Genomic DNA, 24,218 nt, shown 5'->3' on the forward strand with positions numbered 1-24,218 from the left:
TAAAACTCGGTAAATCTCTTGGCCAAGTTCCCTATACTGCCTCCTGGGACTCCTGCGAGCCCTTTCCTGCTCTATCAGAAATGCCTTTGCAATCTACCACTCCATGTCTCCACCCCACATGAGCCCTGCTCACCCCTTCATTACCATCCAAGTATCCCACGTGTCCTTGTCTATTCCATCATCTCCTGCTCTCCCTAATGCTCACTTTCACTACTTGTGAGAGTTTTTTTAATGTGTTCCCCACACTACATCTGCCCCAGCCCAGCTCCTGTCTCCTCTCCCACTTGTCTCCTACTCCCACTTTCATCTTTCATTCAGCTTCTATCCCATATTCCCCTTACGGCCATGGGATGTGACTCCAAAACTCCTTCAGCAGGAGTTTGCTTCATGCAGCACAGTTATGCCAACCTTCTGCTCCTCATTCCCTGCTCTGTCACTCCCTGTGTGACCCTGGATGCCCTTCTTTGTCTCTAGAACCTTCTACCTCTAATCTCAACCTGCCATCCATCTCCTACACACTGCTACAATTTCCGCACTCCCTCTTTGTAAAAAGTTTCTTAGATGCAGGCATAGCCCTGGGCAGTTTGTAGCATGGTTAGCACTAATGTGAGCGAGCAACGTCAGTAAGGGAAAGAAAACTTGTTCAACTTAAAGCATCCATAAAGCTGGGACCTTGATTTTTCTCTGAATCAGGCTTTTCCAGGGTTCCGATTCATACCCATTTTGACAAGGTTGCTCCTACTGATACTAAAGAATCTCTTGATATTTTGGAATGGAAAATTGCTGTGCTAAACTCAGACAAAACCCTGCAAATTACCTGCTTTTTATGTAGTGTCCTAGGCATCTGATTGAGAAGTGAAAGAACAATTGGCATCTCAATGGCTGTTTAGGTGGAAAATATATAACTAAGTCCCCTCTTCAATCCTCAAAAGAGCAAACCCATAAAAAGACACATCTTATTCCTCAAGTACATTCCTCAGCACTAGCACCAGCTTTGTGACTGTGCATGATCAGAAGGTGCCCTCCTGCCTTAAAATTCCTGTGGATAACACCATTGCTAAAACATTATGGCACCAGGAACCTCAGCAGCAGAGCTCACCTGTTGCCTTTACCTTCATTCAGAAACACAAGAAAAAGAGGAGGTATTGCTCCCAGCTGCACAGTGGCTTCTTTTTTGGGTTCCAAAGAGAAGAACATTTGCTTACGTCTCTTGGATCATTAGCCTGGATTTTCATGGAGCCTTCATATTCATTTTTCTAGTTCCTCAGGTGTCACAGCTGTATGCCAAGTTTTAAATCTTTAAGATTAGGGATGTCAACACTACTAGTGCCAAATGGTAAAAAGTAAAGATTAAGGACTCATTCAACAGTATAACTGTCTGAAAATCTGAAGCACTTGTGAGATCTCCAGGTGTGTTGGCTTCACATTTTTAATTGAGATTTCTTTCAGAAACACTTTGTTCCTGGAGCTGAAACTCTAAAATATGCTTCTAACTTTATTTATGGTAAGATGCATTTACTTGAAAGTTCTCTTTGAAAAGGTAAAATTAATCTGGAAAGGAACTCAGACATCAGAACAGCTTTCCTATCAGGGCAAGATCACCTTTACCAAGATCATAAGGATAAAACTTTTCATCCAAGCTGAGATATGTACAACAGAGATGTCATCCAATGCAACTGGTGAAACCTTGGCTGCTAAACTTTAGGATGAGGTTCATCCAGCCAGATGTAGGCACCTATGTTGTGGTGAAATGAGTCTAACCTCCAAAGATCATCCAGTTCTCCACTGCTGTAAAGGATGGACTGTTCTGATGTCAAAGCCAACACTATTTAGTTGTTGCTAAGGGTCCTCGCGTTCACTCTATGCAATTCATGTCCAGCAGCTGTACCGCATAGGCTATAATTTTCCTTTTCCAATGAAAGCATATTAGTTCATCCTAAATCCATTATGGACACATGAAACAGACATCTCTCCAGCAGTCTTTTTCACACTGTAATTGTATATAATCAAATTTATAATCAAAATTATAATTAAAATTATAAATTATCAAATTTAATAAAATTTGTATAATCAAAATTATAAATTGGTAAATTTTTTTCTGTTTTAAAAATTGGTCACTAAAATGCATCTTCATCTAATAGAAAACTGCTAGATATGGCCTGAAAGAACTTTTTTGTTTTGTTCTGTTCTGAGGCTATTCAAATTCTAATATGAACAATATAACTAACAAATATAAAAATATCAGTTAAAATCTATGGGAATATATTTCCAGCTCCAAGGTATTATACAAAGCTTGCAGAATCACATGTTACTCTGGAAAAAAAAGAAGTGTCAAAACCCCCTATGTTTCTGCATTAAAACCCATTTTATAAGAAAATTGTGAACATCCTGAAGTCTGTCCAATGACATTTCTATCAAAAGAGCCAGTACCAAAAAGTTGTCGTCAGTAACAGCTTCTGTTCCTTCTAACTTCTTTCTGACCGAGCTGCTCTCAAGCCCTATACCTTAGACTAAGCTATGACTTCTTTAACTACTATGATGACTGGAAAAAGGGAAATATAACCCCCATTTTCAAGAAGGGGAAAATGAATGACCCGGGGAATTACAGACCAGTCAGTCTCACCTCTGTGCCTGGCAAACTCTTGGAGCAGATTCTCCTGGAAGGCATGCTAAGGCACATGAAAAACAAAGAGGCGGTTGGTGACAGCCAGCATGGCTTCACTAAGGGGAAATCCTGTCTGACCAATTTGGTGGCCTTCTATGCTGGGGCTACAAAACTGATGGACAGGGGTAGAGCAGTTGATGTCATCTACCTGGATTTGTGCAAAGCGTTCGACACTGTCCCACACGACATCCTTGTCTCTAAATTGGAGAGACATCAATTTGATGGGTGGACCACTCGGTGGATAAAGAACTGGCTGGATGGCCGCACACAAAGAGTTGTGGTCAATGGCTCGATGTCCAGCTGGAGACCGGTAACGAGTGGTGTCCCTCAGGGATCGGTGTTGGCACCAGTCTTTTTCAACATCTTTGTCGGTGACATGGACAGTGGGATTGAGTGTGCCCTCAGCAAGTTTGCCGATGACACCAAGCTGTGTGGTTCGGTTGATACGCCGGAGGAAAGGGATGCCATCCAGAGGGACCTTGACACGCTTGTGAGGTGGGCTGATGCCAACCTTATGAAGTTTAACCATGCCAAGTGCAAGGTCCTACACCTGGGTCAGAGCAATCCCAGGCACGGCTACAGGTTGGGCAGAGAAGAGATTCAGAGCAGCCCTGCAGAGAAGGACTTGGGGGTGTTGGTCAATGAGAAAATGAACATGAGCCGGCTTCAGTGTGCGCTCGCAGCCCAGAAAGCCAACCGTATCGTGGGCTGCATCAAAAGGAGCGTGACCAGCAGGTTGAAGGAGGTGATCCTGCCCTTATACTCTGCTCTCGGGAGACCCCACTTGGAGTATTGTGTGCAGTTCTGGTGTCCTCAACATAAAAAGGACATGGAACTGTTGGAACAAGTCCAGAGGAGGCCACAAGGATGATCAGAGGACTGGAGCACCTCCCGTATGAAGATAGGCTGAGAAAGTTGGGGCTGTTCAGCCTGGAGAAGAGAAGGCTGCATGGAGACCTCGTAGCAGCCTTCCAGTATCTGAAGGGATGCTGGGGATGGACTTTTCATCAGGGACTGTAGTGATAGGACAAGGGGTAAAGGGTTCAAACTTAAACAGGGGAAGTTTAGATTGGATCTAAGGAAGAAATTCTTTACTGAAAGGGTGGTGAGGCACTGGAATGGGTTGCCCAGGGAGGTTGTGAATGCTCCGTCCTTGGCGGTGTTCAAGGCCAGGTTGGATGAGGCCTTGGGTGCCATGGTTTAGTGTGAGATGTCCCTGCCCATGGCAGGGGGGTTGGAACTAGATGCTCTTAAGGTCCTTTCCAACCCTAACTATTCTATGATTCTATGACTTTGTGTCTCTCACACAAATTACAAAGTAAGAGAGAATTACTCTCTACATGAAAATCTGACAGCTTCAAACAGACATTGTTTAGCTTAGAAAAAAATTGAAGTAGTGAAAGCAATGCTTTTAAACCTCTGTGTTGTTTAGGTGTGTGCATAGACACATACGGAGATCATTATGCATACATAAATAATGCATTTTCTTCTAGATTACTATATACTATGAATATAAATATGCCTTTAAATACCTATAGAATATGCCTTTAAGAATATGCCCTTAAAAACTTATAGGACTTTCTTCTTTTTTTTTTTTTTGACTGTAATTTGCTTCAATCAGCCCAAAATCTTTTGTATATAATTTATTGGTAGTCTATTGATTTGTCCTTGTCTATGTTTTTGTTCTTCCCAACAGTTAGATATGAATTCAACCATGAGTCAGTATTATTTTGATCCTGTTTAATTTCCAGTAATTTTCCCTTAACCTTGCTATTTATCAGGTCAACACTTCACTGGCTGAATTTATGTCCTTTGGGAAGCTATTTATCTGGATACATATTTATGCATGAAAACCACACCTGGAAGTGCCAGTGTTGGCAAACTGCTTTATTCAAGTATATTCCTACCACCTTTGCATTTGAGGCCATATTTACCCTCAGGTACTGACTTGAAATTCAACTCAGTTTGTTTTGGTCCCTTCGTTTGTTTATTTTTTGACTCTAAAATTAAATGAGATCTAGCAAACTGTATCAAAAGAAGGCTTTTAAGGAGCGCCTACCATGTGTGCCTTCTCCATGAACACTGCCGAAGGAAAACCACATATAAAAACAAATGGTCTATTTCCTACTGCTAATAAATATTTGGTTCCATTTTGTGAGGAGGCAGCACACACATTGCCTGTTAAAACCAATTAAAGTTCTGCGAACAGAAGGTTTCCAGAATCAGGCACATCTGCTCTAGACCTGTACTTGGAACATGAAACAGAAACACTTGATAAATATGTCTGCACCTCTTTTATCTTAGCAATCCAGTTGGATTCTGCAGTAAAATTGCAACAAGATCACTTGCAAAAGAGAGCTGATCAGAATGCTGCTTTGGGGTTTTGTAGTACTATAACCATTCTGCTCTCATTTTGTAGTCTTTTATTTTGAGGCCTGCTGAGCATTGATTTTTGTGGAAAACACTGGATGAGGTTTATGTTTAGGAAAGCATTTAAACACATGCCTAACTTAAAAAAATGCAAGTATTCTCCCTGAAATCAATGGGCCTGATTCTATAATTAAAGTTAAGCATCTGCTTAAATATTTCTTGGCCTGAGAGTGCAATCCATAACACAGATGGACTAACAGTGGTAGCAAGTTTCAAGATGTCATAATGACAAAAAAGCCTCCATTATATCATTAATCTATCTAGATATTTATGTGGCATCCATCTCCATAAAATCTGTAGTACCTATCTTACAGTAGCCAAGAATGAGGTCATATTATTATCCTGAATCTAGCCTAATTACTGGGTCTTCATTACTGGCCTTGCAGGGCAGTTAGTTGAGCCACCCTGAATAATTGCATGAGCACACTGCATCCGCTGAAAAAACATCATTGAGCCCACTGATGCAGGCTGCTTAAAACCATCTGATTGGCTTTGCACTGAAGCAGAAGGAGAATTTGTCAAAGGCACATTTGCTACTCAGCCAAGGACAGCTTCCCTCCAGGGGACAACAACAAGGAACTGAGGAAAAGACCTTCTTAAACCACTTGAGTGACAGGAGGCTGTCTCATTTGGTCCTACATGACACCTCCTTCCAAAGCAATGGACATGTTTCTTGAAAAGTTCCCCCTCTTCTCACCCTTGAAGTCTGTTGACTATAAATCATCCCATAGATCACTGGTTAGCTGGCTTCACATTCATAAGACAACAAATATTTTCCCTCCAGCATCAAGTCGTTCAGGCTCCACGGGGGATAATTCCTAAAGTAAAGCAGCAATATTTGAGGAAGAAGTTGCTTTCCATTCCACAAAGGAGAAAGGTTTGTTAATCATGCAACTATTTAAAAGTCACTCCCAAGATGTGCACCTGAGCTCAGAGTCTATAATTTATAATCTACCCACCCACACATATGCACTGCAATCAGATCACTGTTCCCACAGAAAATAAACGTGCTGAAACACAAGACCCAGCACTGTTCCGAGCACTGATAAAACATTTAAAGGGAAGATACAGGATGGTTTCATGAAGTCTGCAGGAAGCATAAAGCAGGGGCAAATCTACCCTTCACCTGCAGCGGAGGGTAAACATGCAAATGTACAGATGTAAAGGAGAGAGAGTTTCTTTTGATCTCATCTCACCTTCTTTACAAATCAGTCCTTGATATCATGGAAGTGTAGTTCCCAGTGCCAAGAGACAGCCAGTGGTTAAAAAAACCTCTTAGTGACAGGATTGAGAGCTACTCAAAAAGCCCTAAAAATGAACTCAACCTGTCATTTTCTCATCAGATAGTACCTCTAAAATCAATCATATCTACAAGGTGGAGGGGCTCATGACACCAGCAACAAACAAGACAATGAACAAAGATTTTGGTAAAACAATTTCCTAACGACGCAAAATACTGCCTTTGGGATTAATGCCCACATCCAGTTGAATGACTGAAGAGCTTCATGGCAGCCGTAGATCTTAGAATCATAGAAACATAGCATAGTTAGGGTTGGAAAGGACCTTAAGATCATCTAGTTCCACCCCCCTTGGTTATTTGTAGTCATGTTCTTCCATATAAACTTGTTTGCCATTGAACCACACCTCCCAAGAGAGATTAGTCCCTTCCCTTGGAAGAGTGCACCATTTAATAGCCAGTTATACAACGTGCAGTTAGTTCAACTTTTTACCTCTGTTTAGGACGATGCCTTTTTTCAAAAGGCAGCTATTTCATTTTGGTTTTTTTAACTGAATTCAAACAAGACACTGCCAACTTCCTGCTGGCGTTCTGGTGTGTGCCTTCACCGAAATAACCATGAACTTGTGTGTCCTTTAGTAGGGTAGGTAGCTATAAAGGTTCCTGGCATTCGAGTACCCAAGCACATTATAAATATTAATGGACTTATCCTTCCAACATTGTGATGAGGCTTTATTACCCCAATTTTGCAAACAGGGAATTGAATTTCAAAGTCCCTTGCTCAAGGCAACACAGAAATTTTGTACTGGTGCCAGGACAGAGCCCACATTTCTTGAGTCCTCATCCAAAGTGTCTTTTCTACCCTTTTATGCTTGACAAAAATCCAATTTTTGTTCCTCAATATTTTCTGTTGCTCTGGTTCTAAGCTATTTTCTCACACATATGATGATAAAAGATGGCAAAATGAGCTCTTTTTTTGGGATAAGAGACAGTGCTTCCATATGGGGGGACCAAGATTTAATTTACAGTCTTGTTCTTTCCTTGGCTGTCAGGAAGCACAGCCCCTGCAGAAAAAAGGAGTGCTCTGTGTTGCACAACTTACAGTGATTGCTCTGGATGATTAAGAAGCAGTATTAATACATTCCATAGATGAACTATCCAATCTTCCTTAGCCTAAGGGATAGAAACTAAAATCCTGGGCCTAGGTGAAGAATTCAAGAAGGCTGAAGAGTATCCCTGGAGAAAAAGTAATAGCACTGGCTTGTATTGGTTTGGCTTTACTTTGAATACATCGACCAAATAGCCAAAAACATACCAAATGTCTTGTAAGCAGGAAAAATAAGCAAGTCTCTCTCAGACAGCTTTGCATGCTTGATGGTTTTGGTTTGCTTAGGTTCACATCTCCCAGGTTTTGCCCTGAATTCATTACACTCAAAGGTGCAGTGGTCAAAACCTACCAAAACCTGTTATTTTTCACTTAGTTCAAGACAAAATATTCTGATTTTCTTACTATACCATAACTATGGCTAGATTTGCTCAAAGTTGACTCCAGAATTCAGGCAACACTGTTAACAGACACAGAACAAGGTTGAGTTTTGTCATTCTAGGCATAATCAGAACCATGAGCTGGAAGAACCTACAGATCTCCAAGGTGACATCACAGTCCTTCACGTTGTTGATGGCATGTTAAGCATCTAATGTGCAAAATATTAAAATATTAATGCTAACATTTTAAAACGCAATGATAAATTATGTATTTAAGACCTTATAAGCTGAATGTGCAAATTTTAATCGAAACCTGGAGGTTTAGCAAATATTCAAGAGTAAGATTCCATGGTTCTCAGTTTGGGGTGTGGGGGCATGATGCAAATCAGATTTGTTTGAGAGCCAACACAGCCTGAAAATGTTTGCAGTGATGTGTAGCCTTCATCTTGTACTCATCAGAGTCTCATCCCCACTGTCCTTATCAGTGGACATCTTAAAGACAAAATATGCATGGTCCTGTGCCTTTCAAGACCATGACTTTTTCTGTCTCATTTGCACATTAAGTATTTCCTAAACTCCAACTTTACTAACAGCTTCTAGCCTAATAAAATAGATATTTTTTTTTTTTTAATGAATATGAAGCTGTGAAAAGATAATAAATTATTTAGCATTTCTTGGCTTTTTCCACCGGGACATCCAGATAACCTGATACAAACATCTCAATACCTTTTGGCTGGTGTGCAGATCAGATTTTCTGCTCTGGTTTTCAATGTGGCCCATTACAATGATGGAAACCATCTGTTAAGGCAGGGCGTAGAATGAACAATCTTCAGTATTTGAGGATGCTTTTGTCCTTGAACACTATCTAGTTTCAGGTCCTCTCTCCAGTAGTTTCAAATCACTCTTTGGAAAAATAACCACAGTTGGAATCAAACTTGTTACACACTTTGAATGGTTATAAAACCTGGGAAGTGTTCCTTTACACCAACATAAGATAGAATCTGTACAGCACAACCTACTCCATAATGCTTAGGTCAGGTAGGGATATTTCTTTATATACTTATTAATTAAGGTGTCATGATTTAATTAGGCACAATGCCACTGAAAAGCTATGATAAGCAGTACACGTTATATGCTAATAGTATGGGTGTCTCTTACATAAGTGAATCATCCCTATTTCCCAAATCAGCAATTACACTGTGCCCCGTGGGTAAATATCTTTCATAGAAATTATTCCCAGGATTTCTACAGAGAACATCTGAGACAGCACTGGAACATCACTAATTTATCTTTCTGCACCTATGTCAGAGCCTTTTTGGCCAATAATTCTTAAACTTACATCCCCACCCAGGTGTGAGGTCCTACACCTACCTTTGACTTGTCTTTGGGATCGTGGCCCTGCCACAGTTCCCTCCTTGCAATTTGAAATCACTGATGGTAACTTTGTACCTATGCCCAAAGTGCTCTGCTCTCAGAATAACCTCCCTGTTTTCAGAAAGACTTACCCAGGAAGGGGCACAACTCAAGATGAACTTAAGTACCCATCCCTTTCAAAGCTGAGTGTTCTGAGGAGGTGAAATAGCAAGCTGTGATGACAAAATTCCCCAACTTGTAAGAAAGGTACATAATAAAGAAAACCACAATCGCATGAGAGAAGAATGCCTAAAATGTAAAAACGTTAAATACAAAAGCCTCTTACAAAGTCAGAGAGGTTAAACTGTCAAGTTCTGTCAGGTATGTCAAGAATTTAAACTGTAATCTACACTGTAGACTACACTACAACAGCCGGGCAGGACAACATATCTTCCTGTTCCAGGCTATGAGTACCAGCTGAGTGGCAAGTGCTCAACACCTCTGAAAATGGAGAAATGAAGGCAGTCACTGAGGCAGACAGATGAGTCTGCCTCAGTCCTGGATGGTTTTTAGCTTGAGGAATTAGTGAAATTACAGTAAGACAAAAGGTTGCCATATTTTGGCTATTGTCCTGCAATTCTATACTGTCCCCAAATCCTGATGAGGTGACTTATTCCTCTCTCAGGGCAAGGTAGGTTCCTCTGTGTTACCTAATGATGTGTATCATCAGTATCTCCAGAGGTGTTGAATAAACTCAACTCTCCTTTCATTGCAAGGCACCTGTGGACATCTACAGCAAAAGTATGTGGGACCTGAGGCATTTTGGCAAGCCTATATGGAAAAATCTAGGCACTCCTGTACTATGAGGTACCACAGCAGTTAAAAAGAAACCCCAACAATCTGTGTATCATTCTGGGGGATTTGGACACCTAAAATCTGCCTCAACTAAAACTTGAGCAAGTACATTACTTTTCAGCTCCCATTTAAAATGATTTGACCGGGATCGCACAGGGGAGTTGCAAAAATGAACTCCAAGCCTCTCAAACCCCAGTTAAAGCCCTGACACTAACCCATCCTTCCCTCATTTATAGCTACTTAATCTCACTAGCTGGACTCTGCTCAGCAAGGATTGACAGTAGTGTAAATCACTGCACCAAGGCCACTTGAAAAGCTGCACCCGGTACATTTTTACACTGCTCACTAATAAATACATCAAAGCAGAGAGACAGAAGACTCAAAGAACATTATTAACATTGACCTAACCTGCTTTGCCTAACAAGCATCTACAGCAAAGCAATATGGGCTAAGATGTTAAAGAAAGAGCTGCATACATTACATTCCTCTAAAGCCAAATTCAATGTGATCTGTGGGCGTCTCTAATGATTTCAGTGAGATTTGTATCAGACCTCCATACCAAATGGTTAAGAGCTGCTAGCAGGGTAAGCTGTCAAGGAAAGGATGTACTTAAAATTGCATATTGACGAAAAAGGGAAAACAGGCTTTCCAAAGTACAGAATGTTTTTGCTGTTACCGGGATGCTTTCTAAGCCCTCCTGTTCCCTCTGTGCCATAATCCCTTTGTTACAAAACCCACAAACACCTTCCGGGCCAGGAAATCCAATATCTCTGCAAGTAATTATCTTCCACACAATAGACACAGAAAGCATTGTCACCACTTGAGAAACGCATATGGCTAAGAGGTTTAAATGTAGATATTACTGGGCTATCAGGGTGATGCAGGCTAATGGAAGAGCTGAAAGAAAGAATGAGGTAGATGCTTTTGTAAAAACATATTTTTCAGTTTAATTTTTATTTTGTCATTAAATTAGAAGTTTAGAACAAAAGCAACAGATCAGTTGGAACCAGCCAAGTCCACTCATGGCAGTAAGGCAGAGCAAGAATAAAAACCAGTAATCCTGCCCGCTCTATCCATGAGTGATTAGTCAGACTCTCAGTTCTTCTGTAACATTTTTCCACACCCTAGCTGTCAAAACAACATTTAAAGAAAAGTCATGGAACACTGTTACCGAAGAAAGAAGATAAATCATGCCAAAGATCAGTGCCAGAATAAAATATAACCCTAAATCAGTATTCAGGGGCACTAACTGTTCCTGACTGCCTCTTCATAATAACCAAAAAAGATGCATTTAATTTCTAAGATCATAATATGAAGAAAACAAAAATACATGCTCATTAGAAAATAACCCAAAACCAGCCTTTGCTTCTTTGACTACTCTTAGACATTACCTTAATGCTTGAAATGAGAGCTGTCCAATAACAAATTGCCATTCAAGAGGAGCAAGTGTTCTGCACTTCTGTTCTGCATATACATTCCTCATACTTGAATGGCCTCCTGGTCTTGTGGTCTTGTCTTCTGAAGCATAAACTGGGAACTCCATGAATAATTATAAGGACATAAAATCTGTTTGCATATACCCTTCTCTAGGAGAATGCAAGAGGCATACCTGCAACCAGGCATTCACATATGTATGAGTCTGAAAATGGTTCACAGGACCAGAGGCTCAGATTTAGAGTAATTTCTAGAAAATGCAGCCCCTGAAGGGAGATGGTAGGAGATGGTCTGCAAAAAAGTGCTGCTGGTAGAAATAGCAAGGGTTTTCCTTGTCCTCAGCTGTTATCCACGCCCACGGCTATGGTGTCATAGAATCACAGAATGGTTTATGTAGGAAAGGACCTTAAAGCTCATTCAGTTCCAACCCCCTACCGTGGGCAGGGACATCTTCCACTAGACCAGGTTGTTCCAAGCCCCATCCAACGTGGCATTAAACACTGCCAGGGATGGGGCAGTCACAGCTTCTAGGGTCAAACTGTTCCAGTGCCTTACCACCCTCACAGTAAAGAACTTCTTCCTTATGTCTAATCTAAATCTACACTTTTTCAGTTTAAAGCCATTCCCCTTCTCTTGTCACTATAAGCACTTGTAAAATGTCCCAACACCGACCCCTGAGGAAAGCTACTCATCACTGATCTCCATTTGGATATTGAGCCATTGACCAAAAGTCTTTGAATGTGACCATCCAGCCAACTCCTCATCCATTGAGTGGTCCATCCATCAATTCCATGTCTCTCCAGTTTAAAGACAAGGCTATCATGTGGGACAGTGTAAAATGCTTTGCACAAGTCCAGGTATGTTATGCTAAGAGGCTACTAATGTAGTGGATAGACTCAGCCCTGATAAGCTAAGTAAACATGAGGTTACTGCAAGGGCTTGAATACTGAAGCATGGCAATGGAGTGGCAAGTGGTTGGAGTACAAAAAAACTTAGAAAAGAAGGCCAAGAGAGTCGTCTTCGGTGCTAGTACCAGCTTCCATCTTTGAACAATGCTGCTCACCCAGATCTAAACACTGACACCATTTGTAACTTGTGGAATGCCCGAGACAAAAATCCATGAATGCAGATAAAAAAGAGAGATTTCTGCATACTTATCCTGTTCTTACTCTCTTCTGTATACTCTTCCTTTTTGCTCTTATCCAGCCTCAGAGTCAGGATTCTAGGTGGGAGAGCCCTTTGAGCTCACCCTGTACAGCTGCTCTGACACCTTTCTATTTATGCTACATTTCAGAGGAAGTGATTTTCTCTTATTCCGGATCATTGTCAACAAACAGTAAACCCCTCCAAAGCCATTTTTTACAGAGTCAACCTTAACGCTTGCATTCAAGGGTTAGTCACACGTTGCTGGAGTGAAAACAAAGAAAATGTAAACAGCTAGTGCTTTTGCCAGAAGTATGCAAGAGTCTGTGTGGGAAAGGATATGATATAAGAGCTTGTGTGATCATACATTCTTTTATTAAAATAAAACCTTTCACAACAATTCCTAACATGATTCTTTTTCTCTGAGTATCACCATTCATTAAACAAAGCTTGCCTGTGCAATTATCAAGTATGTAAGGCTTGTGATATCAGGTAGATCCTTCTATGAGTGTATTTCAAATTGTCATTGTTTAATTATTAACTGACTCCATCATGTTTTCTTTCAGTATGTGTGCTTTATTTCAGGAATGCATCCTGCAATATTAAATAGAAAGATAAGCTCAGTCAAGATCTGAAGAATAGTATGAAAATTAGCTTATGTATGTTTTCTCACCTACCTTTTCTCAGCTATCCCAAATTATTGCCACAGCCAAGACAGAAAAAGGAAAGAAATTTCATTGTGGAGAGTCAACACTGGGCTTTGAGACCGAAGATATGCCTTCACCCACCTTTTTCTCATTCCTGTCTTAGCGATCTCACAAATATGAAACAAAAAATGTGCCATGAAGGTTGAAACAAAAAAGCTCCTTGAAACTGACTGTCAGGATATGAGTAAAGTTTATTCTAATTTACAGGGTTTTTTCAAGTCATTTTTTAGTCCTAAGACATATTTTAAGTGACCTCTTCAAAAAATGCAGAAATCTGATAAATAGAAAATTCAAGGAACTGTTTCAAAAGTGTCAAAAGAATTTGTCTTGACATTGCTAAATCAGTCTGTTTTGGCTCAGAGTGGGGTGGAGAAACACGGAGACATGGGCATAGTTCACAAAACTACCCCTGTGGTGAGAGATCCTGTTCTGCCATATCCATAGTAAGGTAGCATGAAACACACCTTCATTCTGCTCAGACTCTACCTGAATCAGAGGCTTTTTCTTTCTTAGAAGAGGTGCTGACTGAGAAGTTTACCTCTCTTTCTGAAGTGTTACTCTTTTATCTTTAAAAAGTCACTAGATGAGCTCCTGGAACCTACCAGTGCTCTTTTCCAGGTGAGTGTCCTTATGGCAGGTTATGATTCTGTCTTGAATGTAAGTGTAAATGTGCATGACTGTAAATGAATATTTAGAGGCTGAAATAAAAATGAAAGCCCTTTTACAGGAGTAGCTGATAAAACACTAGCCTAGAATAGCTACACACCGTCAGTGTTCATCCACAAAATGAGATATCATACTTAAAATCCCTGCTTTATTTGAGGCTTATTTAAAAGCATATTTAAACCCCTTTAAAATATCCTAAGTGAAGGTTTTACAGAAAAAAGTAGAGCTACTTTGTATGAGTTTCTTATTAGCTTCCTTCCCAGAATAATTGTTCCAGAAAAAGCAAAATATTTCTTCAGTCCTACCTTTGTTTTACCAAGGGTTAAAAAAACCCAACACAGTTTCAAGTGGACCTAGAATTTTGCCATGTTCTGGCATGAAATTTCCTGGGAGACAACTAAGCTGAGAAAACCCATGATGAGTATATTTTCCCTTTCTCTATACCTCCTGTCCCAGCAATACAACATTCACAGGGAGGTCTCATGTAGGCCAGACTGCCTCTGAAGCAGACAACTTGCAGATCAAGCACGTGTGCTCCAGACTCGAAAGGGACCTCAAGATGAATGAAGAACGGCTCCATCCCATCATGAGGAAACTTTCTAGGCAAGGAATATTTGCTGCCCAAGGAAACAAACTTGAGCTTAATAGCAGATACAATCTGCACTTACCTAGCTTAGTAACTAAGGTTTCTAGATGTGGAAGAAAGGCAGCTGAGCAGTTTTAGTTCACCAGACCAATACTTCCTCATCAGTGAGACAGAATGCTTCTTCTTTTGTCTTGAAAATATTTTTTTCCAGACTATCTTCCTCCTTTCTCAACAAATTTAAATCATTCCTCATATACTCGAAGCAAGAATGCGCTGAAATTTCCCTTCTGCCCCTTCTGCCATATCAAGTTTCCAATTCCTAATTAAACATATAAATTCTAAAAGTGCATTTTAACCACTGGCAATTGATTCCCTTTGAAACGAAAAAAGCCTCCCTCTAGAGCAAGTTGCATGAAATCACTTGACTCAACAAGCTAAACTAACTTTCTTTTGCCTAACCCAATGTTTTAGAGTTTGGCAATGCTCCAGTGCTCCTGATTAAGGGAAAAGATGCTAAAGGGCCAGATTTTTGAAGGTGCTGGGCACCCACAACACATGCCAATTTAATCTGATGCTGCAGATGCCGGGCGCCTGTATCTATCCTGCCCCGTGACATCTTCAATTTACTTTCTCTTGGTGTGACATGGTATCACTTTCACTTGTTTTTCTGTTCTTTGCTTGGACTATCAAAGTTAAATTCCACAGAACAGTGATGTTTATCTCTTTCGGAGCTGAGCTGCAGAACAGTATTTGCATTTGAAACATCAAGTACTTCTACACCCACTTCTCCAAACAGAACCACTACAGGGTTTTGAGTTTGCACCTGTACTTTCCACTGCTGCCTTAATTTATTCCAGCCGAAAGGAAAACTGAAAACTGGATGTTTTCTTTTCAAGTGCTGGACTGGTCCTCCAAATGGGTGGCTCAAGCCTTGGTTCTGCCATTCATTCCTTGTGCAGTTCTCATACATGAGCAATGCATCTGTGGAATCGAGATGAATTTAGTATTCAAATCTTTGTGTGTAAGCCCTATGGGGAATTGTTACAGAAATACCAACCTAAAGGCCCTGGCAGTGCACAGCTGTCACTAGGCACTCAGTCACATCACTATCATACATCACGTCTACTAGGAGAACAAATAGCATGTGCAGAGGAAGGGCTAAATGGAAGGAATCGGATTACCAAGGGCCAAAGAGAATAAATGTCCCTGAATGACTTACTGCTTACTGCTGGCTGAATCATCTCCCCCTTGTTTGGAGAAGCAGAGGCTCTCAGGACTAAGACAGTACAAGGCTTTGGAGGAATAAACCATTAGAGGAATAAACTATTCCTCTCCTATACATTTTATAGAAAATCCATGACAGGATTTAGTTTTCACATTACAAATGTGATAGAAAAAAAATCAATGAAGAAGCTGAAAAAGCAAATGATAATTCCTTAGAAATGGCTAGGAGTGCCTCACTGAAAGCCACAGGGTCAGAAGGAAACACTGAACCTTCATGTCTTCCTGTGCTTCAGAGTATTTTTCTTTCCATTTGGCTTTATAGAACATCACTTTGGCTGGTTCTGTGGCTTTTGCGTCAGGACAAACAGTGTGTGTTACACAATGACTCTGTGCTGACTTGCACCTGAAGGCTAGAAGGAAGCAAATGGGGAGTGGAAAGGAAGCTTTAACTCAGAAGAAGATGAAAAGAGGATTTCTTTAGCATGCTCACTTCTTTCCTTTTCCTATTGATGATGCGGGCAAGGGGATAAAAAGGGGCTGAAGTAACTGGTTTTCAGAGGAAACAACAAATGAGCAGATGAGCTTATTAATGCTAGCCAAAGGAACAGAGATACCTGGGAGAAAAAATATTTAACCTCATTGTTGCATACTCCTTTTATATCATAATCTCTTTCTATGGCATGGATAATGATTTTCATATAAAAGTCAACAAAGAGGAACCATGTCAATACTGCTGCAACATTTAACAATACTCTTAGTACCGCAAAGTCTGAGGTACACCAGTGTTTGGGGTAAGAAATGCTGGTATGCTTATGTCAAAGTTTTTAAAGCTTTTAAATGCTAATCATTTCATAGTTTAATGTGAATGAAAGTCATCAGTGCACGATCATATGTGTCTGGAGATGGCTGCTCATTTTATACATTCAAAAGCCGACTGGAATCAACAGACAGACATACATGGCTTGATCAGACCAGCTACAGATATCTCTTGTCCTGGGTAAATATGTGTTTTTCAGATGAAAGGAACTTGGGAGAAGTTTTCAATGTGTGACTCAAACAGCTATGGCTTACAAGTTGGAAGTTCTTGAAGTTCTTCTTCCCCAGACATTGCTGAGACGTTTACTCTGGTCCACCTACCCTGACGGAATAAATGGTGTCTTCTACCCAAAAAAATAAAAATAATAAAAAAAATAGTTGTTAATCAGATATAAACTATTTCGGAGTAAAAAATATAAAAAGGAGAAAAAAAAATCGGTGCTTAATAGCTTAATTTTATTTCAATAAGCAAATCCAGAACATTTAGGTGCTAGGTCTAAGTGCCATAGGGGCTATGTGCAGTGTTAGCCTATGTCAGGAGATGGCGATATTGTAGATACTCATAGGGCTTCTCACCTGACTATGTAACAGGTAGGTTTGGGAAGTCGTGGTGCGGGAATGCTCCTCTGTAAACTGTGGTGCAGGTCTGCCAGAGGCTAATCCTTCTGGTCCAAGAGCATTTGTTGCTGAAGATGCTGCATTCACGTTGCGTTGCTGCAACCAGAGAAAACCTACTTTGCTGAAAACTAGCAAGTACGGGAAGATGGATGTAATTTTGCTCCAGGGGTGATTTTCTGAAGACAAAGATAAAAGAACATGTGTGAAGTTGCTAACTGAGAGAACTGAGGTGCTTGGATTGACATACAAAAAGTTTTAAACAGGCATTGACTCTTTTTAATGTGTTGTAATAATATCTTTTAGGAGTACCTTGAGGTTGGGCCGCTCTGCATCCAGCCCTGCAAGAGAGATGGGGAAGGAGGAGATGGGGCCATAGGTATCCAATTTAGGTGTCCAAAACATTTACCTCGGCATCATCACAGAGGTTTGGATGGAGACCTGCCATTCATTCATCTCCCTCGGAAAAGACCTCCCTGGGCACATGTACGGATTTCAGCTGCGAGCTTGGGAACTCTTAGGCTAAATTGGCAGATCCTTACAAGGTTAAGCAGTCACGCTGCTGTTTGCAGCTTGATGGGTTTCATGCAGCCAATTTGGGTTTAAACTGACTCAGTCCTATCATTTCGGATTTGGTGGAGAAAGAAGAAGAAATTATATTCCTCATTGCATACACACTGCTTGGGACAGGTATGGCTAATGCATGCACAGGCTCCCAAACACTCCAGAATGTCATTGCAATAAAAAAATACTGGTTAACTCCCACCAATTTACACTTTTGTTTACACATGACTGAGATTTGTGCTGCGATTTTGGGATTGTTTGTACTTCAGACTCAAAGTGAAACTTGAAGGTGAACCAGCCTGGTTCATAACTAAGTGAAGAGAAAGTTCATGCCACATCCTGGGATGGATAACTGCCAGGTTTCACGCTTCACTGTCTCTAGCGCAAAAACAAAGAAATACAGTGAAAAAGTTTATAAAAGGGAAATTATCAGATTACAGGACAGAACACTGATCTTCAAACCCTAGCTCATGAGCCTTTTAATGAACATGCTGTAAGGTGCAAGTCTGAAGCACAAGCACAAATCAGTACATTTTTTCATTACTCCTGTCTTCGTCTTGCCAAATTTCCTGACAGCTTGGAAGAGCCCTCCACTTTTGTCTAGCTCAAGGATTTTCACCCTGGGGATTACAAGCAGTTGGCAGACGACTCTCATCACCCTGCCTCCTCTCAGGGTTCACCTCCACAGGATAAATCCAGGTGGAAACTTTCTCGATTAGCTCATCCACCAGAGAAATCACATGCTTAGACCCTGAAGGTCTGTCTTACAAATAGAGGCGTCCATGCAGCCAGAAACATGACACGAAGCAGGAGGGACTACCAAAATGATTGAAGCCAGTAGTGAGATGAAGGCTTCTTTATCCATTCCTTTCTTTTCTACCCCAGTACCCTCTAAGAAACTGACTCTCCATCTCTAACAACAGATCCTGAGAGTTTTACCATTCCAAAATACTTCTGTCTAAGGGTGATTATCTCTGGAGCATATTAACATTAGCTGAAATGCATGTCCCAGAGTTGTCCATCCTGTCTTGCTGCCTCAGTGATGGGAGTGTGCATGTCCAACACAGGAGCAAGGAGGGTAGTCGAATACTATAACTTTTTACTCATCCTCTTTTACTCACCCCCAAGAGAATATGCTGCACTTGTGATTCAAAGCCTTTAGCCAGCTAAATTTAATTTTCAAGAGCATCAGGGTGCCTTTAAGGTTGTCTGCATCTTGTCAGTATTTTAACATTTTTATGAGTCTCTGTTTCCTTCTCTAACAGGGGATAATAACACTCTTCTCATTAACTGGGGTGCTGGGAGAATAAATATTTATGAAAACATTGCAATGGTGAGATTCCACAGGATGCAGGGTACATGCAAGTACCATAAATAGACTGCAAATACATCGTGAAAAACAAAGTTTTACCTTATACAGTCTTCAGCCTAGCACGGAAGATCAAAGTTTGTTTAGCCCTTAGTGCGCTACATAACCTTGTGACATCAGACAATTTGAAATATTTATTTATTTATTTGTGTGTGCCTGAGGTTTCTGGAATACCACAAATCCAAATCTTTTTGTGATCTTCCGCTCACTCCTACTTCCAGCCCCAGCCAAAAAGAGGAAGCTTAGACGAGCAGAAAAGCATACAAACCAAATGCAACTGAGCATTTGTGTCTATTAAAAGACATTTTGGGGCACCAGCATGAAGGATATGGTTGGGGCAAGGTTTTGATTTCACTCTTGCTGGCTCCCACGCCCCTAATTAGAACTGAGCTCTTTATAGGTAAATAACATTTAAGTGGAGCTATTTCTGACCACTGGGGTCCTGCACTCTGCTGTGCAGTGCCCTTTCATTAGGAATTAGCCTACATGACGCTGAATAAACACATTGTGTGTTTTGCAAGAGCTCTGATGTGGTCTCTGTTAATTACTCTCTTTAGCCTATTGCAATCATGTGCTGCTTAGCTGCGTACAACCATAGGACTGCTTGGGAAGGGGAAGATTATGGGGGACGCACAGAGAAATTTTTAAAGGGAGAGACAGCACAAAGACATGCTACAAAGTCAGTTTGAACTGGTGTCAGCTACAATAATGAATGGGTAAGAATAATAACAAATACATAGCACTTCAGGAACACTTCACATTATCTAAGTGCTGTGCCAACATCAAGCAATTAATTATATGACCAGGACCTTCTCTCCCACCAGCACCAAAGAGACCAGCCTGGCTTGCTCATTTGTGGGTTTGTCTGCACTGCCCTTGGCAGTGGCTTGTACTTGGAACATCTCCCTCTCCCCTTCACCCTTAAATTACACTCCCATTCATGACAACTTATTCAAAGGGTGCTTAGATGCATACTTAAGGTTCTATTGTGGAGATTTCCTCAGAGGTGCCTTAGTGTCTTCATCATTGGAACAATAAACATGAAGTCCACCATCATCTTCTTCCTCAGGTCCCTGTTGTGGACCTCCATCTTGTAGCAGATTTACAGGGATGCAGCCAGCATCCACCAATGCAGTGGATCCTCACTGATCCAAGGATAGCTGTGCACCAGTAATTGCTACCCTATTTTCATTACCAGCTTTTTTATTACTACTTTTATACAGTCATCACTTAGCTCTAAGCTAGGTTTATAATTATGAAATTTGTTCTGTCTTATCTGCTTCACTGGAGCATGTGAATGATCACAGCCTCTGCAGTTTGGACTACTTTGGCCCATACTCTGATGGGAAAAGCAGGCAGAAACCTATGTTATTTGACATTAGTGCTAGTAGTCCAGTAAAACAACTCCCTTGTGCAGTAATGGAGCTGTCTGTCTTCATAGGGTGTCTCCAGCAATGAAATTAATCATTAATTACAGCAACATCAACTACCCTCATCTAAACAGGCCCTAACTTCAGATATCCTTGTTTAAGCACTCAGTAGCCTTTCTGTATCTCATTTCCCACATTGATAAAGGATGAAGCATTACTATTAACACTATTAATTATTAATACAACTATTAATGTGTGTAAGCCATAAGGCTTCCAGATGAAAGGCATCGGATAATAGTAAGGTGTTCTCTACACAGCCATGGGCTGTTAGCAACCGACTCAAATCAAAAAGATTATCAAATACACACATTTAAAGAGGTTGGGCAGTACCATGGGATAATGGTCTCCCACTGCTACAGAAATTCTGAAGTCTTAATCTCCAATAAGTATCACAAAGGATCTGAGGCTTTTTTCTTCAAAGAGGGAAGCATTCACCTTGTCACAAACAATGTTTGAGGGCTATGACACTGTAATGACAAATTACCTGCTGAATTGAGTAATTTCATGCAATGGATGTCCCCAGAGTTGCTATTGTATTGTATCTGAATTTTCAAATTCATTTTTTCTTTGATATTTCAGTGTTGGTACAGTCCTAAGTCCATGTTTGCTGGGGGTAAGTTGCTATGAATCAGTCTAGACTATAAATAGATGTATGCAGCATCCCCTTTGTGGCCCAAGTGGCCTTCCGTTCCTGTTTTCAGTGATACCAAAAGGCAGCCAAGATTCAATCTCACATTTAGATTGTAGGTTCCTTATAGTCAGTGGAGGCATACAGGCATTTCTAGAGGGCAAATAGCTCACACTTATGACGATTTGCCCTCTGTAGGTGCCTAAATTCCCTGGGCTGTACTCACATACTGTATAGTGGGATCCTCAAGCACCTAGCCCCAAACTGTGTACACCTAAGTGCTTAAAGAAAGCATACCAATCAGCTATGCGCTCACAACAGGGTGCAATAATCTAGCACCTACTCCCCAAACTGTAATGTGTACAGCCAGACTGTGGCAAAGAAAATGTTCAGGAGATAACACTAGGATTTCCTTGTCCAAAAGAGCAATATCAGGATCAGTTATGGTACTGCTTTGCAGCTGACACAAGCCTGTTGTGACATAATGACTACAACTGGTACTAGGTATAAGCCTGCTGTCAAGACTTTCCATCACATTCCTACTGTGGTGGATTAATCTTTGCTAAGAGCCAAACTTCCACTCAGCTGCTCACTTATTCTTCCTCCTTAGCAGGACAGAGGGAGAAAATTAGAAGGAAAAGATCAGGATCAAGATGCAGACAGGGAAAGAATTACCAACTGCTCTCATGGGTAAAACAGATTAATCTTGGGGAAAAATAAATTCATTGTCAAATAAAATAGATCTGAATTATGAGAAAGACAGACAAAAATTGAAACAGCTTTCATAGTTATCCTCATCCAGAACTCTGGATTTAGCTTAGAAATTAAGAACCTGTGAACAGTGGTCCTTTAGGATGGGACCAGCTATTCCTAAACACCTCCAGAAAGCTTTGTCAAAATGTTCAGAAAAACTTCTAATGTTCCATAACTAACAAGTGGCAAATTTCTACCTGACCCCCAGTCTCTCCAAGCATGGCATGGTCCTTGTGCTGTCAGAGTTCGCCAGATAGTGTGATACTGTGGAGCTCATCAGGACTCACTCTGTAAGCCTGTTCTCAAGACCATTCTCACATCAGAATTTATCTACACTCTGAAATCCAGGTGGGAAGCTCCTGTAAATGGCCACTTAGAATCATAGAATCACAGAATAGTCAGGGAAAGGATCTTAATATCATCAAGTTCCAACTACCCTGCCATGGGCAGGGACACCTCACACTAGACCATATTGCCCAAGGCTCTGTCCAACCTGACCTTGAACACTGCTAAGGATGGAGCATTCACCACTTCTCTGGGCAACCTGTTCCTGCAACTTCATCCAAGCTGATGCACGCATGCAGTGTCCTTCCCATGGCACATTTAAGCCATTTCACCTTGGCATCCGTCCATTCTCTGCTCTTATTACAGATTATTGAAAAACAACTCTCAGACTCCTGGAAGGAAGTGATGCCTTTGCAAAGAAATCAAAACACTCTGGTTAGGAATTGTATTCTGTAACAAATGGCTTGCACTAACCTTATAAGTAGGATTTGAAGGCTGCATGTCTGCATTTCTGCTATATGGAATGGCGGAGCTAATTGATTGCCCATAGCTCTAGCTTAGAAAACCAGACAGCTGGAAGCATCGAGGACTCTTCTGCCTAAATGAATTAAGCAAATGAATTAAGCAATCAGACACAAAGGACTAGGTATGCTGCAATTGCCTATCATTTGAAATGCAAGGCACAAGTAATTGATCGTGCAGTTATCATGCCACACAACATGCATACTCATCCCCTACTCGTGTTTATATCTTTGCAATGTGGGGAAAAAAATAATCACAAAAAAATAATCACAAGACACAATAATTTGTCTTCTCCTGTGTGGTAACAACATTAATAGTCATTATTCTAAACTCTTCCTTCAAAATATGCTGGACACTTCAATAGAAAAACAGTTCCTTGCCTGAAGGGCTCACAGTGTGTTGAGTTCTGCCTCAGTAGAGTAACACTTAGCTTCATGCCAAGCACAAATACAGGCTGGGCAGAGAATGGATAACGACTGAAGAGAAGGACTTAGGGGTGCTGGTTGACAAGAAGCTCAACATGACCCAGCAATGTGCACTTACAGCCCAGAAAGCCAATTGTGTCCTGGGCTGCAACAAAAGAAATGTGGCCAGCAGGTTAGAGAAAGTGATTCTCCCCCTCTATTCCACTTCCCTGAGACTCCTCAACCTGCAGTACTGCATCCAGCTCCGGAGTCTCCCAACATAAGAAGGACATGGACCTGTTGGAGCCAGTTCAGAGGAGGCCACAAAGATGATCTGAGGGCTGGAGCACCTCTCCTATGTAAACAGGCTGAGAGAGTTCGGCTTGTTCAGCCTGGGAAAGGGTCTGGGAAGACCTTAGAGCAGCTTCCAGTACCTACATGGGCCAACAAGAAAGCTGGAGAGGGACAATTTACAAGGCCGTATAGTGTTAGGACAAAGAGGAATGGCTTTAAACTGGAAGGGGGTAGATTTACATTAAACATGAGAAAGAAATTCTTTACTATGAGGGTGACGAGGCGCTGGCACAGGATGCCCAGAGAAGTTGTGACTGCCCCATCCCTGGCAGTGTTCAAGGCCAGGTTGGATGGGGCTTGGAACAACCTGCTCTAGTGGAAGGTGTCCCTGCCCATGGTTAGGACAGGATGAGCTTTAAGTTCCCTTCTGACTCAAATCATTCTATGATTGCATGATTCATCATTAGGGTAAAGTAAAAAGAAAGAACGGAAGTGAAAACAAGCAGAAAGAGTACTTTTTTATTCTCTGTGCACTACCTGGTTGTTTTTATAGGCTATGTCTTAAATATATTGATGCTGGCAGGTGAGGAAGGACAGCATAGCAAAAAGGAAGTGACAATTTTGGTTGTGGCATTTTGGCCATTCAGGTTTGATGGCTGGCATTATTGACAGAGGAGATTGCAAGGGTTCCCGTGGAAAGAGACGATGGAATAAACTGAATAAATAAGACATGTTGAGAAAAGGTTATGAAGC

The sequence above is a fragment of the Psittacula echo genome (assembly GCF_963264785.1).
Source record: "Psittacula echo genome assembly, chromosome: 2".
Taxonomy (NCBI): Eukaryota; Metazoa; Chordata; class Aves; order Psittaciformes; family Psittacidae; genus Psittacula; species Psittacula echo.